Source organism: Budorcas taxicolor, chromosome 5 (genome assembly GCF_023091745.1).
Source record: "Budorcas taxicolor isolate Tak-1 chromosome 5, Takin1.1, whole genome shotgun sequence".
NCBI lineage: Eukaryota > Metazoa > Chordata > Mammalia > Artiodactyla > Bovidae > Budorcas > Budorcas taxicolor.
The window spans coordinates 155,950,035-155,963,884 of record NC_068914.1 but is presented as its reverse complement, the minus strand read 5'-3'; the positions used below and the strand labels follow the sequence as shown (position 1 = coordinate 155,963,884).

Below are 13,850 nucleotides of genomic sequence, written 5' to 3'. Positions count from 1 at the left end.
AGTCTCCTGCTGTGTAAATCGGAGATTACAACTAGTGCCCACCAACAGGATTAATACATAGAAGGCCCTCATTTCAGGGCCTGGTACACAGCAGACAATAAATGACTGCCGTTAGATCAGAATTCCTATGCTGACTATTCCAGTCAACACTCGCAGTGTCCATTACATGCAGATGAGAAGAGGAGCTTTAGAAGAGCCACCAGCCGCCTGCGATCAGCTGGAGAAAAGCTGCCCCGTTGTGGGCCTGCTGAGGATTCAGCAATGAACAAAGGTGACAAAGTCTCCCCCTGTTTATAGAGCACATGTTCTGGGGGAGGAGGGACACCACATTTAGATCTAGGGGACTTTGGTGGTCCAGTGGCTAAGACTTCCAACGCAGGGGGCCTGGTTCAATCTCTGGTCAGGGAACTAGATCCCACATGCTACAGTGAAGATCAAAGATCCTGAGTGCTGTATGCAATGAAAGACTTGGTGCACCCCAATAAATTAATAAATAAATATTTTTTAAAAATCAAAGGAACAAATAGATTTAAATTGTAATAATAAAGGAGAAAATAAAAAGATAGAGTGACAGGGTGCTATAATTATATACAGGACTCGGGAACAGAGACCTCAGTGACCAGAGGGTACAAGTCATTGTGAATGTTTGGGGGAAAGTTATTGAGGCAAAAGGAACAGTGGATGCAAAGGTTCTGAGGTAGAAATTGGTTGGCGTATTTGAGGAGGAACAGGGAGGCCAGTGTGGATGGACTGGGGTGGGTACTTGGGAGCATGGTGAGTAGGAAGACTCTGCCCTACATGAAAACGTGTTGTCATTAAACAAATGAGATTTACTTAAATTTCACTACGACCCCATCAGGAAAGAAAATAGTGCTTCCAAGAGGCTAGGGAAGTTGCTCATGAGAATGTAGGGATGGTGGGGCCTGGGTCAAAAGGCCTGGAGAGATGGGCCTCAGATAGCCACCTTAACAAATCCCACGTGAGCAAAGACATGCGCCCCACATGCCTCCCCTTTCCTCAGTTTCCCTCCCCTGGGAAGAACATTTTTACAGGTGGTTGTTACGAATTAAATGTTTGTGTCCCCGGCCAAATGCATGTGTTGAAGCCCTAAGTGTGACCGGCTGTACTTGCAGACACAGCCTCTGAGGATGGAATTCAGGTTTCATGTAGTCACGAGCAGAGGGTTCTGATCCAGTGTTTTGTTCTGGCAGACTGTCTAGACGAATATAGATTTTGGTACTGAGAAGTGGAGTGTTGCTATAACAAACACTAAGCATATGGAAGCGGCTCTGGAGCCGGATGCTGAGTAGAGACTGAAAAGGCTTTGAGGTGCATGCTACCAAACCCCTCAAGTGCCATGGAAGGACTGCTGGCAAAAGGTGTGTGTGCTCAGGCATGTCCAACCCTTTACAACCCCGTGGACTGCAGCCCGCCAGGCTCCTCTGTCCATGGGATTCTCCATGCAAGAATACTGGAGTGGGTTGCCATGCCCTCCTCCAGGGGATCTTCCCGACCCAGCGACCGAACTGTAGTCTCCTGCCTCTCCGTTGGTAAAGACATGGACATGAAAGGCAATTCTGGTAAGAACTCAGATGAAAATGAAGGATAGGTTACCTGAAACTGAAAGAAAAGGTGATCCTTGTTAAAAAGTGACAAAGTACTTCACTGAACTGTGTTCTTGTGTTTGGTGGAGGGTAGACTTTGCATGTGATGAAACTGGGTATTTAGCAGAGGAGTATAGAAGCAGTGGCACGGGTCTAAGCCAAGTCTAAGCCAAGTATAGAAGTGTTGGCACGGGTTCTCCTTATTGCTTATGCTAAAATGCAGAGAAGAGAGATGAATTGAAGAAGGGATTGTTTAACAAAAGGAACCAGAACTATCCATATCTATAGCCATAATGTATCCATATTGCAAAAAAAAAAATGAGGAGTGTTCTGAAAAGCACACCAGAACAACTGTTTGGTGTGTGGCTGAACAACTGTTTGGTAAGGAGATTAGTACAGATCAAACCAGCCATCAGCAGAAATCAGAAACAGAGATGGGATTATAGCAGCAGAAATAATGCCAGTCTGAACTGAAGGGGACAGAGGAAACTGAATGACAGAATGAAGGAAGGCTGTCATTAAACAGAATGAAATCATCCCATCTCAGCAACATGGATGGACTCAGAGACTGTCATACTGAGTGGAGTGAGTCAGACAGAGAAGGAGAGACATTGCATGATATCCCTTATATGTGCAATCTAAAAAGAAATGATACAAAAAAAAATAAAATAAAAATAAATAGAAATGATACGAAATAAGAGAGACTCACGGACTTAGAAAACAACCTATGGCTGCCAGATAGTTAGGGACTTCGGGAAGGTCATGTACACACTGCTATATTTAAAACGGATCACCAACAAGGACCTACTGTAGAGCACATGGAACTCTGCTCGATGTAATGTGCCAGCCTGCAGGGGAGGGGGGTTGGGGGAGAATGGATACATGTGTGTGTGTGGCTGAGTGCCTTCACCGTTCACCTGAAACTACCACAACATTGTTCGCGGGCTATACCCCAATACAAAATAAAAAGCTTAAAGTTTGGGAGGAAAAGAGATCATTTTTCTTTTTGAGCTTAAGAGAAAAAGAGTGAAGAGAAGGCTGTAAGACTTCTGAAATTCTACAGGACAGGACAGCAGAGCTATGTGGCTACAAACACGCTCTATTCTTTAAGAAGAAGGAAATATAACCCTAAGTTGATTCAGGGATCATCAGGGCCGCCTGCTCCATTTCAAAGGGTGGGGCCACTGCTTCCTTTTCTACAAGCCCAGAGTCTTGGGGTGCAAAGTGCTGGCAAAGCTGTGGGGGTGATGCTGCGCCCCAGGGGCCCAGGAAGGAGGAACATCAAACCAAAGAAGATGCTTCTCAAGCCTTAAAATCGAATGGAATTTACCCCACTGGGCTTTGCACACACTCGGAACCTGTGACCTCTTTCTTCTTTCCCGTGAATCCCTTTGAGAAGGAGAATGTGTGTCCCATGCCCGTTCCGCCACTGCGCTTTGAAAGCTTGTGACCTGCCTGGTTTCACAGGTTCACAGCTGGAGAGGAATTCTGCTTCAGAATGAATCGTCCCTCTTGTCTCAACCATATCTGATTCAGACGAGACTCTGGACTTGAGAGTTGATGCAGGAACGAGTTGATAATTTGGGGGTTAATGCGATGGAATGAATCCATTTTGCATGTGATGAGACCATGAATTTTGGGGAGGTGGGAAGAGTAGAATCTAGAGACTGAATGTTTGTGTCCCCCGCAAACCACATGTTGGCAGTCCTAACCACCAATGTGACTGTTAGGAAATAGGGCCTCGAAGGAGGTGATTAAGGTTAAATGAGGCTATAAGGGTAGGGTCCTGGTCTGATAGGATTGATTTCTTTATTAGAAGAGACAACACAGAGTTCTCCCTCCCTCTCCCTACAGGCAGACATCACCAAGAAAAGGCCAGATGAGGCCAGTGAGAAGGCAGCTAGCCATCTGTGAGAAGGAAGAGAGCTCTCAGTAGAAACCAAATCTGCCAGCACCTTGATCTGGGTCATCTACGCTCCAGAACTGTGAGAAAATAAATGTCTGTTGTTTAAGCCACCCAGTCTATAATATTTTGTTATAGCAGCCAGAGCAGACCAAGATAGTGGTTAAAAGATCACTGGTTCTCAGCCAAAGAGGGAGGTGAGTTCCTCCAGGGTGAGGGTCAGGCATGACTCGGAGAGGGCACTTGGTGGAAGGGCAAGGAGCACGTAAGCCAAATAAATCTTGTTTCTTTCTAAAGAAAAAAGTCCAAGGAGAAAACCAAGGCCCCAGTCTCCCCAGAATCCCATCACCAGACTGGGCGGTCCCCTCCCCCCAGCTCTGGGTCCAGATTCTTGTAATTTAGGAATTCTAAGTGGGACCTGACTCAAATAAGCTCGTCTCAGAAATACAGCTGTGAATTAAAAGAGCCAACAGAAAATGATTCCATCAATATGTCAGCATGGTATGTGACCTCACACCCAGGGGCATGCTGGTTCAAATCCAAGATTTGGCTCCCTATTAACTGCATATGAGCTGCTTAATTTCTCAGTGTCTCACTTCCCTCGCCTCTAAAACAGAAGCAGTAGCTACTGTCAGGAGTTGTTGTGAAAGTTCAATGACATGTTTGACACAAGATACGCATTTACTATCAACTATTTTTATTCTGTAATCACTATGATTACTTAAAAGGAGGAGCAAAGAACATAAAACAGGAAATTCACAGGAAACACAATTCATTCAGGAAAGATACTCAGGGGACTTTCCTGGCGGTCCAGTGGTTAAGAATCCATCGGCCAATTCAGGGGACACAGGTTTGATCCCTGATCTGGCAAAGTCCCACATTCCTTGGGGCAGCTAAGCCCATGTGCCACAACTATTGAGCCTGCGCTCTAGAGTCAGGGAAACCACAACTACTGAAACCCGCGCACCCTAACGCCGGTGCTCAGCAACAAGAGAAGCCACCACAATGAGAAGCCTGCACACTGCAACTACAGAGTCACGACTAGAGAAAAGCCCTCGCAGCAACAGAGACCCAGCACAATCAAAAATAAATAAATAAATACGATTATTAAAAGATAATTAAAAAAATAAGATGCACAAATAATATAAACAGGAAATTCACAGGAACATAACTCATTAAGAAAAGATACTCAGAGGACTTCCCCAGTGCTTCAGTGGTTAAGAATCCACCTGCCAGTGCAAAGGACGCGGGTTCTATCCCTAGTCTGAGAAAATCTCACATGCCCCGGGGCAGCTAAGCCCATGCACCGCAACTATTGAGCCCTAGAGCCCTGCGCTCCACAACAAGAGAAGTCACTGCAATGAGAAGCCTGTTCTCGGCAACTAGAGAAAGCCCATGCACTGCAGTGAAGACTCAGCACAGCCAAAATAAATAAATATAATTTAAAGAAAAAAACACATTAAAACAACAAGACAACTCTTGTCACCTATGAGGCTAATGAAAGGAGAGCCTGGTCAATGAGGTGAAGGAAAGAGCACTCTCCAACACTGTCAACGCACTCAGCCTGTGAACTGGTGAGGTCTCTGTGAAGCAACACCTACCAAAATGAGCAAGCTGCCTACCCAGCAGCCAGCATCACTTCCTCTGTCTGCACACAGCAGGACAGGTGAACCTGCACTGGGCTAAACCAATCATAATGGTTCTTTTCCTTACCAGTGATTGGCTTGGGCAAGGGCATGTGACATCATCCCAGCCAATAGGAAGGAGGGGAAATCAGCCAGGGGGCTTCTGGGCAAGATTTCCTTCACACTTAAAATGGGACTGAACCTAGAGTGGTCGGATGGGGAGGGAAATGGGAGGGGGGGTTCAAAAAGGAGGGGATATATGTGTATCTATGGCTGATTCATGTTGAAGTCTGACAGAAAACAACAAAATTCTGTAAAGCAATTAACCTTCAATTAAAAAAAAAACTTAAAAATAATAAATAAAATGGGACTGCAGTGATAATCCCCTTTTCTGGTACTGTGTACCAGAGTGTAGTTACAAAGATGACCGAGCAGAAAGACAGACTGAAGGTGTTTGATGACATGTCTGACAATAAATTAACTGACCCTGGAACTGCTCCAACTCATTTGTCATTTGAGATAATAATAAACTCCATTTTGAGCAAAGAATTGTTACTTGCAGCCAAACCCCTTTCAAATGATAAAATGTCCTTTCCTTTCCACCCAGAAATTTCTCTTCCAAGAATTTAACCTACCAAAATCCTTGTAAAAGCCCGCAAATTATATTTATACAGGGACATACTTTTTTAAAGAGTAAAAAACTAGAAGCAACCTAAATGTCCATCAGTAAAGAACTGGCTTCATCAAACTACTGCATTATGGAATACAAGCAGCTATTTAATCTATAGGTACTGTCATGGAGATGCCTCGGTACATGGTTGAGAAAGGAAAAAAAGAAACAGATTTCAGAACATTTGGGTTTGTATGATTACATCTGTGTGTAATGTGTGTTTATATAAAGAAGGCGTTTGAGAGAATATTCTCCAGTTTCACTGGTTCTTTCTGGGAACTAGGATCTGCCAAGAGGCAAGAGCACACAGACCACGTTCCCTTCTGCTTTAAATGCCTCAGCAGGGTTTGGACATTTTGCAGGGAGAAAGTATTTGCCTTGCAATCTAAAATACAAAATGAGATGACTGACTTGAGGCCAACAGTAGGACAGGGGCCAAATGGGAACCAGTAGCCTGATTTTAAACCCAGTGCTCTGGGGCTGCCAAGTGTCCATGGACTGTCCTTCCTAAGAAAAAGACCAAACCATTGACCTGGGAACCAGGAAGGAAACACGATGTTTTCCCCACTTTGGAGAAGGGTTTGAAGATGACAGAATCTAGAGACTCAGATCTTCATCAGACCAGGCAGGGACTATGCCAGGTCCTCCAAAATCTCAATGTCTGGCCCATGTTTGACATAGAGCAAGTGTTCAGGAAATGGTGGTTTGGATGAAAAAGAAATGGATGAATGAGTATCAATTCATTCAACCCAAGCATGAATGAATGCGTGTTGAATAAATGAATGAAAAAACTGATACCAAGATAAATTCACAATCAGGTAATAATATTTCCTCAGTGATTATGACGTTCCAGGGACTGTCATGATCCCTATACACATAATACCTTTCTCTTTTTTTAATATTTATTTTTAATTAGAGGGTAATTGTGTTGGTTTCTGCCATCCATCAGCATGAATCAGTCATAGGTATATATATGTCCCGTCCATTTTGAGCCTCCCTCCCATCCTCCCCTGTAACTCTGTCGGTAAAGAATCTGCCTGCAGTGCAGGAGACCTGGGTTCGATCCCTGGGTTGAGAAGATCCCCTGGAGAAGGAAATGGCAACCCACTCCAGTATCCTTGCCTGGAAAATCTCATGGACAGAGGAGCCTGGTGGGCTGCAGTCCATGGAGTCACAAAGAGTTGGGCACGACTGAGCAACTAACACTTACTTACTTACCCACCTCCCAACCCACATAATACCTTTCTTAAGACTTGCATAATCCTGTGACATTGGGACTACTATCATTCCCAATTTGTGGAGGATCAGAGGGCACAGAGAAGTTAAGTGACTTACCCAAGGTCACACAGCTGGAACTAGGCAGAGCTGGGATTCAAACCCTAGCAGCCTGGCCCCCGAGCCCACGCACATGGGGGCCCACGCATTTAGTGTTGCCCGTTAAGCAAAGAGGCCTAGCCCCAGGAACCTCCATCTGTCATCACATTCAAGTCTTCCCCACCCCTCAAAATAATTCCCTCCTCAGATCCCGAGTCCCCTTCTGGCAAGCACAACCTTGACTCCCTCTCTCGATCACATTCCGTGAAAGAGTTGTCTATGCTGTCTCCACCTCCACACCTCCCACTCCACTCCCCAACTCACAACAAGCCCACGCTCACTCCACTGAGGGTGCCTGCCGAGGGTCCTCCCCGTCCCAGGGACCTCCTATCTGCTGAGCCCAGGAAGGGCCAGTGTTTTATTGGCCTTTGCTGGGACTGCTGGCTGCATCTGTGGGTCCTTGTCCTTGTCCACCCAGGTCTTCGGCTTCAGGGACAGTGCTCTTGGTCTCCTCACTCCACCTGCTCCCCCTAGATGAGCTCTTGCATTTCATGATCTCATGAGTCATGTCGATGACTCACAAATCTATTCCTCCCACCAGGCTCACCCCCTCCCCAATATTTCAGATTTGCGTCTTTTACCTTGTAGGAAATGCTACCCAGATGCCCAATACCCAGGCTGCTTATGACCTCTGTGCCTTTCCTAATCCCGAACCCTCTACCTGGAATGCCCTCCCCTTCCCCACCTGCACCCCCAGCCAACTCCTACTCATCCTTTAAGACCCAGCATGGATGCCTCCGTGTTCAGAAAGTCCTCCTTGGTGCCCATTCCAGTTGAGCTGAGTGTTCTTCTGACTCAATACATTCCAGACTTAACTCAGCAGCTTCTCCCCTAATCCTGCTCCTCCTCCGTCATTCTCCAACTCTAGTCATAGATCCAACCATCATCCTTCTCTCAGTCAATCTCCAGTTCCAGCTTTACCTCTGAAACACTTGTCCACACTTCTCCCATCACCTCCACAAGCAGGCCCTCCATCACCTCTGACCATTGGGCTCCCTGCAATCTGCTGCCAATTGCTGGTCAGGGATCTCTGTCCAATTCACATGTCAGCATCACTCCCTTGCTCAGAACCCTCCCAGATGCATGCGCACACCCACATGAATGTAGGTCTAAAGAAATGTGAGGACCTCCCTGGTGACCCAGCGGCTAGGATTCGACTCTCTCAATGCAGGGGACCCAGGTTCAACCCCTGGTCAGGGAACTAGATCCCACACGACACAGCTAAGAGTTTGCCTGTCACAGTGAAGTTCCTGAGCACTGAGCACGGTACAACTAAGACCCAGCGCAGCCAAACAAATAAGAAATCAATTTTTTAAAAAAGGTGAAAAGTGAATAAGCTCTGTGGTCCAGTAATGTACCAATGTCATTTTTCTGGTTCTGATATTGGCTGGATATCACCATCAAGGGAAGCAGAGTTAAGGGAACCCTTTGTTACCATTTTCGCAACTTCCTGTGAATAAAAAGTTAAAAACAAACAAAACCTTCCATGACACCCACTACCAGGAGGACAAAGGCCAGGCTGTTCATCCAGGGCACACAGTGCCCGTGGCCCGGTCTGGAATGTGACATTCCAGCAACTTTGGACCACGCAGCTTCCTGTTCAAGCTGCCCGCTCTTTCTAGAACAACCCTGATTAATGCCTGTTTCTTAAAGCTCAGCTGAGGTGGCTTTTCTACCAGGAAAGCTGTCTGCCCCAGAGTCCACCCAAGCTCAGCCCCTCAAGCTCACAAGCATGGCAGTGATCCTAGTTAACTGAAAGTATGTGTTCATATCCCCATTCTCTCCCTAAAGTAGGTGCTCCTTCTAGGAAGAAGCTGTATCTGCTTTATCTCTCAGCAGCACAGAAAAAAAATACACTCTGAGTAAGTACAGTCTCATGAAACCTGGAATAAAAGTGAAGATGCAGAGTTCAGTCATCATTTATTGAGCACTTTCTCTTACCGGATATTATTCTGAGTTGTTAGTTCAGTTTAAGTCTTGTCTGACTCTTCGGAAACCCCATGGGCTGTAGCCAGCCAGGCTCCTCTGTCCATGGGATTTCCCAGGCAAGAATAGTGGAGTGGGTTGCCATTTCCTTCTCCATGGAATCTTCCTGACCCAGGGATCAAACCTGCATCTCCTGTATTGGCAGGGGGATTCTTTACCACTCAGCCACCAGGGAAGCCGTGGTGAGCTTTAACCAAAATGCTATACTAAGATACTATCCAATTAAAATAAGTTAATTTTAAAAAGATACTATATACCAGTAGAGTAAGATACTATATAAGATACTACATATAACATACTATAAGATACTATATATAACATTAAGTATAATGCTTAATCCTTATAACACTCCTTAGGAAAGTACCACTATCACCCTCATTTTACAGATGAGGAAACCAAGGCACAAAGAGATGAAGTGACCTGCCAGGGTTAGTTACTGAGTGACGAAACTGGGCTTTGAACTCTGGCACTTGGGTTCTGGGGCTCAAAGAGTGTCACGTCCCAACTCAAAAGTGCTCCCCCCCCCCCCCCCCGCAGGCTGCCTTTAGCCTGGACCTGCACTCCACCTCCCCACCCCCCGCACCCCCAGCACTCACCTGCCCCACTGCAGCGTGCGGACAGGTTACACACCACACAAACACTATCTGAGCTTACGTCATCTCCATGCCTGGCACTTCTCCCGACTCACCAGGCCCTCGACGGCTACCCAGAGAGCCCAGGAAGGCTTTAATTCCATGGTCTCTGACCTCACTCGTCAGCTCTCCGGGTCTGCATCTATCCCTTCCCTTCATCCTCATCCTCATCCGTCCCCATCTGTCCACTGGACTACCCTCTGCTCCAGGGAAGTCACTTCTGGGGGTCACCTGCTGGGTGTCTGGCCACTTCTATGGCAAGATTTTTGAACACAGGTCCCAAGGAGAGAACTCAGGGGTCTGTAACCGGTTTCCCGGGGTCTGGGAAAACACAACTTTTTTCACAAACTTCTACCTCATACTGACCATTCCCCCCACAGTTAGGAACACAGGCAAAACACCCCAAGAGCGCCAGGCACAGAAATCACAGCTTTCTCCCTGTCACATATCAGCTGCTGCAGACACAACAAAATCTTGGTTCACGCTCACCCCAACTTCGAAATTATGGTAGTTACGTAGACTCACTGATAGTTCTTATTTGTTAGTGCATTGATTTAAAAAAGAGCCAAACTGTAGTTCAAGAGCAGTGATGTCCTTGGTAATCCCGTGTGTTTTCACTGCATGAATCTAGAAAGAGTATTCTGAGAAGGCATTCATGGGTGTCCCCAGGCTGCCTGACAGGTCTGTGGTACAGGGGGCTTGAGAAGCCCTGCTCTCAGGATCAGGTTACTTATCCCTACAGTAATCTCAGAAATAGGTGCTCTTATCCCCACTTTCCACCCAAAAGTGAGGCCTACAAAAGTGAAGTCTTTTTATTAAAAAAACAGAGAGACTTGGGGACTTCCCTGGTGGTCCAGTGGTTAAGACTCTGTACTTCCAATGCAGGGGGTGCAGGTTCGATCCTTGGCCGGGGAACTAAGATCCCACATGCAGCATGGAGTGGCCAAAAAACAAAAAATGAGGCTCGGAGGGCTCCGTGGCTTATCCAAGGCCACACTGCTCCCAGGGAAGCAGGCTGCAGGTATGTTCAGGAATGGACATGCAATGGATACCCACAGGCCTCAGCAACCTGTAATTTGTTTCTTTTAATTGGCCACCTTGAACAGAAACCAAGGTTCAAGAAACTTGCCCCAGGCCTCCCCCGGCACCCCACCATAAGCCAAAGTAAAAGCAAGCATCAGCAGCAAGGCCTAATCCCACCCTCCCGCAGCACCCTGGCTCCAAAGGGCTTTGACTCAATACCTTCTTCACCTTGTCTTTCTCCTTCCTAGCAACCTAAGGGCCCAATTGCACAGAAGGGTTCACACCTACGTCTCTCTCCAGGGGACCAACGCTCTACTTCTGCTTCTCCATCAAGACCCACCTGCTATGCTGCTAAAGTGAGACATTTGAACAATAACTTTTTTTTTTTTTCAAATAGAAAAGTAACAGAAGCTTACACTTGGGAGTTATGGGCACGTACACATTTAAAAAACAAAAACAGAACTCACCCAGGGTCCCAGAGCTCCGACTGACTGCTTACTATTCTTTTTTTATTTTTTGAGCAATTTGAAGTCACTGCTCCTGTTCATAGGAGAAGAAATCCTGTGGTCCTAACACCTGAGCACCAAGAGTTTCATGAGCTGCTCTGCCTGCATCATGGGCTGAAGAGAGGCCAGAGCAGTGCAAAGGGCCCCGAGCTGGGTTCCCATCATAGCCCTGACCCATGCTAGCTTTCACGGAATCAGTCCGAGCCTCTGTTTTGTCCTTTACAGGATGGAGCTAATGATATCCACCTTGCAAGACTAATGATGACACCTGTGTGTTCAGTTGTGTCCGACTCCTAGAGCCTATGGACTGAGCCCGCCAGGCTTCTCTGTCCGTGGGATTCTCCAGGCAAGAATACTGGAGTGGGTTGCCATTTCCTCCTCCAGGGGATCTTCCCAAACCACAGATCGAACTCGTGTCTCCTGCATTGGCAGGCGGGTTCCTTACCACTGAGCCCCCAGGGAAGCCCTACTTTCTGTCTAGGCCACTCGTTTTGGGCAAGGGCTGTTCTGGACCACTCTGCTACTATTGTTCATTTACTCAACAAATAACCACAGAACACCTTTGTGTGCAGTTGGGCTCTGCCGGAGCCGAGGGAATGAGATTAATGAAGTCCCTGGCCTTGGGGAGCTTGTGGTTCAGGCGTGGAAAAACAAATAAAAAGGTCAGTGTTAAATGCACAAGACAAGCAGAGATACAGATAAGAGTTACACAGAAACTAAAACAGGGATCGTGGCAGGGAATGATAGGGGTGGGGGTGGCTGGGAGCTTAGGGAAGGCCTGACCTGGGAGGTGGCGTTTAAGAGACAAGGAGCCAGTCACGGGGATCCAGGAGATGGGTAAGGGCGCACCTGGCACCGGGTGCCACTCGGTGAATGGCCCTGAGGTGGGAACAAGCTTACAATGTTCAAGGAAGAGACAGAAGGCCAGTTGAGGCTGCAGGACTGGAATGAGAGCAGGCCAAGCAGGAAGCCAAAGGGGCCGGGGACGGGCTGGGCCTGGTCAGAGAGCTACACGCAGCTCACTCTGTGAGAGCCAGCTCTGTGCTCCACGTGTGCTGGGGAACCACTGGAAGGTTTTCAGCAGAGGACTGACAATCGCATCTATTTTTAAACTATCTATTTTTATTATTATTTTATATATTGGCTGTATGGCACGCAGGATCTTAGTTCCCTGACCAGGGATCGAACCCGTGGCCCCTGCAGTGGGAGGGCAAGTCTTAACTATTGGGCCACCAGGGGAGTCCTGACAGGGTCTCCTTTAAATCTCCAGAAGACTCCTTAGCTGCTGCCTTGGGGGTGGGTCCTAAGAGGCGAAGGTAGAAGGTTAGTTAGGAGGCTGCCTGCTGTGGGGGTCAAGGCCCAGATCAAGGCGGGCAGTGGAGAAGATTCAGGAACATTCTGGAGGTTATTCAGTATTCATGGCCATCACACTGGGTGGTCTTTATAACTTTCAAAGTTCCTTCATTTAAGTTTCAGAGCAAACCTGAGGCAGATGGGACTGAATCAGCAAGGCCATTTCACAGACCTGAAGACTGAGGCCAAGACTGAGGAGATGCTAGTGCCCTCCTCACGCAGCTAGTGTGTGCTGGACCGGGGAAGGAAAGCCAGGACTTTGGACCCCTCTGCCTGCAGAGGGACAGGGTTTGACATGGAATGCTCCAGAGCTTAGAGGAGCCTCTGAAAAGAGTCACAGTCTCAGCCTTTGCCTGCAGCCCTCAGGGAAGTGCTTGATGGACACTCGCTGGCTGACCCCAGCTCTTGGTCTCAGGGAATCTGACACTCGGTTGGTCCCCTCTCTGAGTCACGCTGTGGACAGAGCAGGAAGAATTTGCGGGTGGGTGGGTCACCCCTTGGGCTCTTTTGACTAACAGAGATTTCTCTTATCGTGAAGGATGATCATGAGGGTGAATGAGAGACTAGACACAAACGTTAGATAACTAAGGTTTCCAGGCAGGTGAGAAAAGAGCTGAAGAGACTTTACTGGTGGTCCAGGGGTTGAGAATCCACCGTGCAATGCAAGGGACACAGGTTCGATCCCTGGTCAGGGAACTAAGATCCCACGTGCTGCGGGACAACCAACACCGCACGCTCAGGTGCCTGTGTGCCACAACTAGAGTCTGCATGCTGCAAGGAAAGATTCCACATGACACAATGAGGCTCTTGTGACTAAAACCCCATGCAGCCATATCGATAAATAAATATTTTAAAAAGAAAAAGCAAAGAGCTCCCTGGAAACTGAAACAGCTTGACAGCATCTCTCTGACCGGGCAGCTAAGACCTCAGACTCAGGCTTGGGCTGCCCCTGACCCTCCTGCTCTACTTCAGTCGTATGATCTGGGAACCTTAGTCTTCTCATCTGCAAAATGGGGCTGCTAGCAGATTTGGTAACAGAAAGCACACAGAAAGTGCAAGCACAGGATGGGCACACAGCCACATCCAGCTGTGGTTGCTGGTGCTGTAGCTGCTGTGCCCATCAAGCTTGAATCTCAGGCTCTGATCTGGAGCTCAGGAACTGCTGCTGAACTGA

At 47.4% G+C, this 13,850-nt stretch overlaps 1 protein-coding gene and 1 non-coding gene across 3 annotated transcripts in view; one reads left to right on the top strand and one right to left on the bottom strand.

Annotated features, from left to right (window-relative positions):
• The window catches only part of ZC3H7B (zinc finger CCCH-type containing 7B), a 55,428-nt gene that overhangs the window by 36,847 nt on the left and 4,731 nt on the right, over positions 1-13,850 (bottom strand). The window lies entirely within an intron of this gene.
• TRNAG-UCC (transfer RNA glycine (anticodon UCC)) lies at positions 10,637-10,709 on the top strand. Its single transcript has one exon. It is a non-coding gene; the product is annotated as a tRNA-Gly (tRNA).